This window comes from Rhipicephalus microplus, unplaced genomic scaffold (genome assembly GCF_043290135.1).
Source record: "Rhipicephalus microplus isolate Deutch F79 unplaced genomic scaffold, USDA_Rmic scaffold_21, whole genome shotgun sequence".
NCBI classification, from domain to species: domain Eukaryota; kingdom Metazoa; phylum Arthropoda; class Arachnida; order Ixodida; family Ixodidae; genus Rhipicephalus; species Rhipicephalus microplus.
The window spans coordinates 3,373,930-3,384,013 of record NW_027464594.1 but is presented as its reverse complement, the minus strand read 5'-3'; positions in this window follow the sequence as shown (position 1 = coordinate 3,384,013).

Below are 10,084 nucleotides of genomic sequence, written 5' to 3'. Positions count from 1 at the left end.
ACGTTGTAATCAATCGGTTAACGTTCACTTTTGTGACTGCAGGATCCCTACGGCCCTGGGCTACGACCAAGGAGGTTTTAAAAAAATATGCCTCGTCTAGCAGACTTATTTCTTTTTTTTTTGCTGTGTTCTTCTACGCAGACCTGGATTTAGAACAAATGTTCGACGATTAAAAGTACAAGGTACCCTTTTGTGGGAGAGCAAACGCGTCCCAGTCCAAGAGCGACAACTGGTTTAGAAAAAAAAAATCATTTACACTATGTAAAGCGCATAAATTATGCGTGACGCATCAGTGTTCGAGAATACATTCACATTTTCATACTTGTACATCACATCACCACAACACAAAAAGCAACATTTTAATTTACAGCGAACAGCAGAAATCCTATCAACGTAATAACAAATTCATATATATCTCACATATTTGACACAATATGAATTGGCTAAATTGGTAAACGGGTAGGTGCACGTACTCCTGCATAGTATACATCAACTTAGGGTTATATTCACCAGGGTATGAAATACCAAGGTGGCGGACACAGTTAAACAGGGAAGGTGAACAGAACATCAAATCCAACCTGAAGGCGTGGTTTAACATTATTGTCGGCCGAAAAATAAGTTGAACACTTTCTTACTCAACGTTGGCGAAAGGACACGACCAATGGCGCAAAAACTCGCGCTCTTCGAAGAAGAAAAGCTTCTCAGACAGGAATGCGAGCACCTCACGCCTTCACGCCATTTTAACCTTGAACTTCACGCCTCTTGAGCCCGAATATTAACCTTAAGGCACGTCGATTGCCATTCCTATATATAGCGAAGGCTTGGCAACGGTTACGCCGAAGTCTGGACACGCTGGCAACTACTAAGAGCGCTGCGAAAGCCCCCGTGGGAACCGACCACCGGGAACAAACTCTCGGACCCGTTGTCTACGAAAACCAGCATGTACCACACGCCAAAGAAGGCGGGTGACCACATCTTCAGGGGTGGAACAGCAGCGTCTACTGCACCAATTTGATACAATTCTCTATTATGGCAACGAGCTGCTCCAAAATCAAGAAATTTGCATAAATTGCACCCCGCTTCGGCAAAATTCCCGACCAGCCTCATAGTTTTGCCAGTTGCGCTGATTTCAGCGAGAATCGGCAGCCACGTTGGCTATCTGAAGTCTGCGTCCTCAACCAAACCAACAAAAATGACACTAATGTTTCCATTCCCACAGCAGACAAGCAGCCAGCAATGTGGGGAAGGAAAAAGATCCAACACTGCTGTTTTGGCTGCAGAATAGTTGCCACTTCTGTTGCTTTGGTCGCTGAGCATGGTGTCCCCACTCCCTGGAGAAAGGAAGGAAATGGCGCCTCCTATTCAGAGACCAGGAGCCGTGCGCTTGTACTGAGCAGGTCAAATAATAAGCTTCAGCAGCTTGTGGCATGTATGAGAAGCAAGAAGGATGGCTTCCTTCAGGCAGCAAGTGGGAGCTGCATAGAAATTGCTAGATGCGTCTGCCAACTTTACTGGCATCTAAATAGCTACGCTGACTTCATCACATATCCAGCTGATCACAGCTTTGGAGAGAGAGAGCGTAACTAAGCACCACGAGGACACACCCGGAAGCCACCAGCTTACTGTGCATGCAAGTCATCTGTAAAAGCAAAGGCTTCAGAAAGCAAGCATAGCCACCGGTATGCCAAAGTGGATGCCCATTGGCTAATTGCACTGGCCAAGGTTTTCAATAAATAAAAAAGGAGAACTAAAAATGCAAGGGGACAAAGGGCTGCATCACTTGGCAACTGATGAAATGCAGGTTGGCTGTGGGAATGGCTTGGTGTCTGTGGACACACGTGGACACACGTACCACCTGCCATGGTTGTAGCCAATCGCGAGGGGGGAGCAAGCCCCAGCCCCATCGTCAAAGGCACGAAGATGACCTGGCAATGCCGCTGCGGTCATGTGGTGCCACAGGGGACTCATGACTGCATGGTGGTGTCGGAGTACCAAAGGGCGGCCATTTTGTCCACCACTTTCGCTTCAGCTACTTCGAGTCCAGGGCATGCAGCCTGTAGACGCTGATTTGAGGACAGCAAGACACGATACACAGTCGCCAAATAGGAGGACCGCAGACCACATTTGATAAGGCCATCGGGCACTAAGACACGTAGGGACGAACCTAGGTGGTAACGTGCAATTGTCTGCACAGACGTACCACCGTTATTTGGAAGGCGCATTAAAGTGCGGAGGCACGAGATGGAAGCCGGGATCGTCACGTCGGGCAACGCGAAGCCTCTTCGGTTGGGCTAACGTGGGGCGCGATAATAATTCTGTACCGCCAGACAAAAAGAACAAGCTGATTATATTCCGAACTTCCTGTAAAACGGGGAGAGGAGGTTTTACGGTCAGAAAGTCATCAACAATTTAGAGTACTTGGTACTTTACCATGGGAGAGCAGAATGCCATCCCAGACAAAGATGACAGCAGTAGAGTGATGAAAACACCATCATTTCGGAGAAAAGGAGGCACATGTGCGTTTAAAAGAACAGGTTAACCATTTGAGTACTCGGTTCTCTACTATGGGAAAGCTGAAAGCCGTCCCCAGCGAAAAGGTTTAGGAGAATTTTAGTTCCAGTTATGTCTTACATAGCTTATGTGAACACAGAAAGATGGACAAAGATGGACATTGTGCAGTGCAAGCTGTTATATACAGCGAAAATAACTTATTTGTGTATATAGTGATGTACACTGCAATAAATGTACAAGGACAGAACATTCATGAACATCGAGATGAGCAAACTTCTATAAACAGTAGGCTATATGCACAAACAACAAGAGGGGGGGGGGGAGTCATTCACAGTGGAAGTTGACGTTTTTGCATTCACTTGTGAGGACAATTTGGTCTCGTGCTAAATAACAATATGGCACAAAAAAGACATGTTTTTAAAGAAGAAAAGGAAAATACGCACTGCAATTTCACAGTGGTACAAGCTCTAGCCCGCCTCCTCAGTAGAGAAGGAAAGACATGGACACTCTGTTGTTTTTTACAATAACGAATCGCGTAGGCCAGCTTCGTAGGAAGGCCTCTTCTCTCAGCATAAATAGTTCTTCATTAAGATGCATAAGCATTACGTTTCTTAACCAATGTAGCAGAGGAAACATGGCTCTCTGAGGGCATCACCTCAGGTGGGCCAGTCCCCTCCTCTTCCATAAGACGAAGGCTCCGATAGCCATTAAGAGTTCGACAAAGTTATCTCTGTGGCGGGACTTTCACTGTATACTTATTTGGAACATACTGGTAAACATGCGCCAAAACGTGCGTGCTACTATACATTCATGAAAGACACGGTTCAGCGTTTCGACGCAGCGGCATTGCGGACATGTGGCGGAGGGCGCCACGCCGCAAGGTGGTCCCATTGGTAAACGCCCATTCCCTAAGCCAGTTTAGATCACGGACTTTGGAGAGGACCTGTTTGTAAGAGTCCAACGTCTTTTCACGCGGCATTTCCAGCACTGTCCCTCAGTTAGGCTTTTAAAAGCTATTTGTTCACTTATGTCGGTGGGGGACATTTCCACAAGTTCTTGAACTGGAAAGTCGTTTCGCCATTGTTGCAAAGATTTAGAACATGTGTGTAATACCTCGGTGGCTGTTCAGCAGTTGGTCCCGTGTCGTTTGTTAAACCAAAAAATCTTCTAGATGTACTTAGCAGATACACTACGAGTTACCTGCCTCGATACGATGAGTTTTCTAAGAGTGCCCAGGTGTTTTTGAGAGCCAACATGTGGCACATTACATCAAGGTTTGGCATGCTGAGCCCTCCCCATTTTACTGGTAGGCGGACCAAGGCTCTAGCAACAGCTTCAGCTTGGCCATCCCAAAAAAAAGAAGTCGCACGCAGTGGCCACTCTCAGCAAAACCCGACGAGGTGGTCGGGCAATTCTGGCTACATAAAGCAGTGGCGCTGTTACGCTTGATTTAATAAAATAAGCTGTTTCAGTGAACGGTAAATGAAAATTTCTGGTTACTTCAATGCGTCTGTCCACTTTGCGTTGGATGTTTTTCCTTGTGGTGTGGGCTATCTCACCAGTCGAAAGGAAAGTTACACTTAAGACTTTAACTCTTTGGACGATTTGGACGCCATCAGGGAACTCTTCAATGTGCACTCTAAAGCACATTGACTTGCTTTTTTTGGCGACTACGATGTACTTCCGACAGGTAACTATACGTGTGAAATATTCGCAAAAAGGCTCTGTAGCTATCTACGTTTCGAACAAACAACGAGATGTCATCGGCGTATGTCACTATTTTCACCTCGCCCAGGGCTGGGAGAGGAACACCGCGTATCAAAGTGCATTGCTGAATTCGTTTCAATAATGAATCTATGCATAGTACAAAGAGAATTGCGGAGAGGAGATTGCCTTGTCGAATGCCCCTGCTTACTGCAATAGGTTCAGATGTATAGCCATTCACTACTAATGACGTTTCTACGTCAGTGTAAAGTAAGCGGATGACGTCAGTTAAACGTGCTGGGAAGTCGTAACATTCCAGCACAGGGAAGAGATAGTTCCATTCGACGCGATCAAAAGCTTTTTTCTGGTCCAAGGAAACAAAAATGCCAGATATTTGTGTTCTTGTAGCGTACGTGAACAAATCGCGAGTCAGCGCAAGCGAGGAATAGATCGTACGACCTGGAACACAGCATGTTTGTATGTCACTTACTATTTCCGGTAGAATGGTTGTTATGCAGTGTGCAAGAATGGCTGTCAATATCTTATAATCTGAGTTAAGTAGGGAAACGGGCCTCCACGCCCCTTGGATCAGACGGCTTTCCCTCACTTTTAAGCTAGAGTATACTTCGCTCTCTCGAAACATATTCGGTCTGATCGCTTCAGCAAGAAGCCCATTTTGCATTGTCAAAAGATGGAGATTGTATTGTTTCAACGATGGTTTTGTAGCAACTCAAAAGTATCCCGTCAGGGCTGCCGGTGGCGGTTGCGTTCATGTGCTGAAGCACGAAGCGTAATTCATCCAACGTCACTGGGCTGCACAGACCATCGCGAAGCTTCTCCGGTACGCGGGAAATTCCCGCGCAAAACTCATTAACTATGGTGCCATAGTTTACTTCGCTCGCGTTCCATAGAGAAAGAAGAAGACAAGAGAGGACACTCCGCGAAACCTGGCCTCAGGAAGTGCGTCACGATTACGTAACCAACTAGTGCTCTCATCAAACGTCAGAGGGCGCAAGCGCAAAAAAAAACAGTTATAATCAATGCAACGGAATTGTTTTCACAAAATAATAATTATACGCCCAAATTAAGTATGTCCTTTATACATAAAAACAATTCATTCAACACACCTTACGCGATTATTTCTCTTCAGCCGTACTGTCATAAACACCATCTACCCAGCGACAAGCCCATGCATGACTGACAGCTAGGAGCTTTCTATGCTTTCGTCGCTTTCGTCAACGTCGGCTGCGTCGGCGTTTTCAAGCGTGAGATAACAGGTGAGGCACGTTTTCAAGCGAAGCTTGTTGAATGACATGTTGTTGGTCTTGTTCGGTCATTTTTTTCAGAAAACGGTTACACCTGTGCGAATAAGACACCATGCAACACACATAGAAAGATGCACGCACACACGTTGCGCTTCGTGTGTGCGAGTTTGTTTCTACGTGGCGTCTCATTCACGCAGTTGTAACCTTTTTCTGAAGCTTGTAAGGACTGGGAGGTTCGCTAAAAAGAAAGTTTGTGGCTCTATGCGGCGGCTAGACGGGAACATTGTGCAACGTATGCAGTATAGCAAAGGCGGCACGGCGTCAAGCCGAGGCGACGCGTGCTGCGTCTGCCACGGACGCGAGCGTCTGTAGGCTGAGCATAGCTGGGCAGCTAGGTCATAGGCTCGGTGGCTCGGTGCAAAATATTGAGAAGCGTTCGCTGGGCCTCGCATGCTTCACGACACGTTTCCCGAAGGCTCGCAACACGAATAACTCTTGGTGTGCCGGAGGCAAATCTGGACTAGCCAAGTGGCCATCATCTTCGTTTCTTCGCTAGCCTTGTGCCACTAGTGCAAGCTGCCCACAAATTTTTTTGACGTTTCCTGTTCTGCTTTACGCGCTCAACAAAGACACAACCACACGAGACGCTAGCTAGCAAGGGACTGTTTATTGATGGCTGCCGCGCCGCGCGCGCGCCCTCTCTCAAGGTGGCCAGGTGAGGTGGGATCATCCCGATTTATTAAGCGGTGGCCCGCCTGGTACATCCTCCTTTTTCTTTAGGTGATGTAGTCGGCAAAGCGCGTCGGTGCTCTACGTGGCCTAGTTGATCTTCTGAGACTCGAGTCGGCTGCTTCTTGTGCCTGGCAAGTGACCTTATGCTGGGACGGGACCACGTCGGGGTCCCTTGATGGTTGACTTGCAATGGGTGGTGCACGTGCAGCTGACTGGTTCAGTAGAGCATCCGATGCAGGCGCCTGTTGTGACGGATGTCGTTCCTTTCGTGATGCGGATGCTGTTGTCAAATCGGGCGCTGTATCTGATGTTGAATGTTGTCTATGCTGTATAGGCGACGGGATTATCGGTGCGACATCCTTGTCATCCAGTGGGTCTAAGTGTTCGGGCGTCCTTTTTAGATGCTGACGATTCCTTCGATAACGCCGGCTCGGGTGGTGGTAGGCAGTCCATCTTCAGCGCAGGGTTCGACTGTTACACTTCTGACACCATGTTCTGCTTTACGCGCTCAACAAAGACACAACCACACGAGACGCTAGCTAGCAAGGGACTGTTTATTGATGGCTGCCGCGCCGCGCGCGCGCCCTCTCTCAAGGTGGCCAGGTGAGGTGGGATCATCCCGATTTATTAAGCGGTGGCCCGCCTGGTACATTCCAATATAATTTTACCGCACAAATTTTAACTACGATTTTTCTTCCCATAGTACTGTGCTGATACTGCGTACGCACGAAGGTGTTCTAAAGTTCCCAGGCCGCGATACCATTGCATTACAAGGGATAGCGGCCTGGAAACTTCTGAAGATCTTTGTACGTGGTCTTGACGTATATCTTTGTAAGTCAGAGTTTTATGGGTCAGAGATGTATCACTGGTTTTGTATTGTGCATCGATTAGCTAATCATTCAAAGGGGTATGTTGGTTCCGCAGGCCGCTCGCAAGATTGTTCCGACAGCACTGTCCGAGGCACTGAACAAGCTTCACAAGACCCTCCAGAAGATGTCTCCGCCAACAGCTCCACGTCTGAGTGCCCTAGAGAAAATGGTGACTATGCTTTTATTGCAGCTGTTTTTAATGTGCTATTTTATGTTTAGGACATTCTGAGGAAACTATTCTAAAAAGGACACTGCGTGTGCACTTACAAAATGTAAGGGTGGGCTCTTAGTGATTTTCATTTTTTTTTTGTGCATTGTCAACATTGTGAATAGTTTGTTTGTAGGTAGTGGAATTGAAAACTTTGCACCACAGAAAGTTGTGCACCTTGGGTCTGAAAGAGCGAGGAAAGTGCTCGTATGGGATTAGTTGTTCTTCGCTTTTAGATCTATTTTTTTGTTTATTGCAGTGCGTTCCTGTGTGCCAGCGACAATGTCTCCATCAATGAAGTACAAGCAAACCATTAAACATCTGCAAGCCAAAGTAGCAGCACAGCGGAAAACTATCAAAAGACTGCGGAGACAGCCTCACCAAACTAACCGCTCATTCGTTGCATACATTGTTTTGGTTACCCGCTATGAGGAGTAGGGACACTGTGTATTCGCTCGAAGTGATTTGCATAACCTTAAAAAGAATGTTGGGTATCCTGTCTGTATTTTTGTAGCAAATGCGGGCGAACTGTACACTTTACTGTGGGTCGCTTGGTCACTGTGTATGCTTTATCTCTCCAGCTCAAGTAATATATCGATAACAAAACCGCTTGTTGAAATGTCTTCGAGCGGGTAAGGAACACAGTATGAAGTGGGCACAGTTCACGTTATCACGCTTTTTGTACTTTAGCTTCTCATCAACCTCCTCATCTCGCCCATCAAAATTTTCAAAAGAATACCCAAACTTGTAGCGTTTGATGGGGCTGCGGACGCTGCCATTTTATTTTTATATAGCTTGTGAGTGATAACGTACGATGCAGAGCCTTTGTGAAAAATAATGAGCCAAAGTGGTTTCCTTCTGCTATTTATTAGCCCTGTAATACCGCTTTCGTAACACCAATTAAGGTCCACAATTCTGGATGAGTGATGACTACAATCTATTTCAGCTCGCAAGTGTCACAGCAACACCCAGACGCAAATCACTTGGGATCTTAAGTTTTCGATGATAAGAAGAGCCACAACACCTGCCAGTGTTGTAGCATAAAGTTTGTCTTTCACGTAGCGAGCAAGCTGCAAAGCCCTACCTTTCTGAGGACAAGCAGGCATCGAGTCTGCTTTTTTTTTTCATTTTGGGCTAGCTGTTCTTAAGCACAGCCAGCACACTGCAGCTTTGCCTTCTGCTATATTGTGTCATGTGGTTTCTGTGCACTCTTTTTTTCTATGCATTATTTCGGTTAACCCCAGGCGTGATTCGCGACTTCATTGCTGTGTATATGTCACTTATTCCTTCTTCTTCAGCATTGTGCGCTGCGTTTTTGCCATAGATCCTTACTTACCCATGGGCCCGGTGTGTCATACTTCACCAGCTTCTCGGCTTCTGCCAACTCTAGCGATGTGTGCGTTGTCTGTGTTCTCTCTGTATTTGTTACAATATTTGTTACAATTTATTTGTAAGGCGAGATGCATTTGTTGTCTACTTTTGTCATATTGTGCTTTTTATATTCTCAGACTCTACCTTGCCTTTGAATAAAACATTGCGGATACTCTGTTTCTTTGACTGATATATACATTGATCACTTGTTCCAAAAGAACAAGTGATCAACAAGTGAACAAAAGAACAAGAACCAGCGCGATGAATAAAATCGTAGTGAATTATCACTACCTGCATCTCTCTTTATTATAACTTAATCAAAATCAAAATAAAAAAAAATGAAAATAAGGATTCAAAATTTGCGCCAGTGAAACCGAAACAGGAAGTGCACGCCACTTGCTCTCACCAACCACCAGGTGTGCTAGGGTCGATTGGGCCGCTGGGGTCTACGGGAGTGTCCACTCTTCACCTTTTTTTATTTCTCTATGCGCGTTCTGCGCCCTGAAAAGATTTAAAAAATGTATTTCAGAGACGCTCATTATGTTTTTTGCTCATGTAGACTGTTACCGTTCGGAAAGTGAACGAGAGACACATGCATTTGTTCACCCAAGGAGCCTTTGCGAACGCTTCGAAGAACAGCTGGATCTGAAACCGCTTGTCAGGGAAAAGGTACCTAGCTTGCAACTATTGACAGATTGCGACAAGTAATGGCATCGAGTTTACATCATCAAAACGGCCCATGTTAGTGTCACTGGTGGCATGCCGGAAACTTCAATGCCCGTGATCAAGGCCATTTGAGGATCCGACATCTTTTTTAAGCGTGGCTTATTTTTTAGTTAGTAACAATGAACCTTTGTGTATTATGAAACGTTTTGCTTACATTTGCCGAGAAAAAGTACTTAGAGTTCAAATGAAAAGCAGCTGAATCAATCCGTTTCACTGAAAGTCAGACTCATTGTTATTTTCTTGTTTTTTTTCTGAAGTTTTTTCCGAAATTTTTTCTGACCTTTTTCGCTGAAATTCCGGAAGATTAAATCATACGCAGGAATGGTGGAAGGAGCAGCCCTTCCTCCTCTACACACCGCGCGCGCTTCACTCCTCCACCATCTGTGCACCCTTCCTCCTCTACACACCGCGTGCACTTCTCCTCTTCACGAACATTCGCTAGCTGTATAATGTAGCGCGCATGCGCCGTCACGCTTCGAGAACATTGGCAGCTGACGCGCGCGCATGCGCCATCGCGCTTCGAGAACATCGGCAGCTGACGCGCGCGCATGCGCCGTTGCGCTTCTCCCCCTTCTCGAACATTGGACAGCTGACGCGCGCATGCACCGTCACCCACCATCTGTGCCGCGTGTGCTTCTCCCCTTCGAGAACATTCTACAATTCTCCTGATTCTCCAGTGGACGCGCATGTGGCGTCGC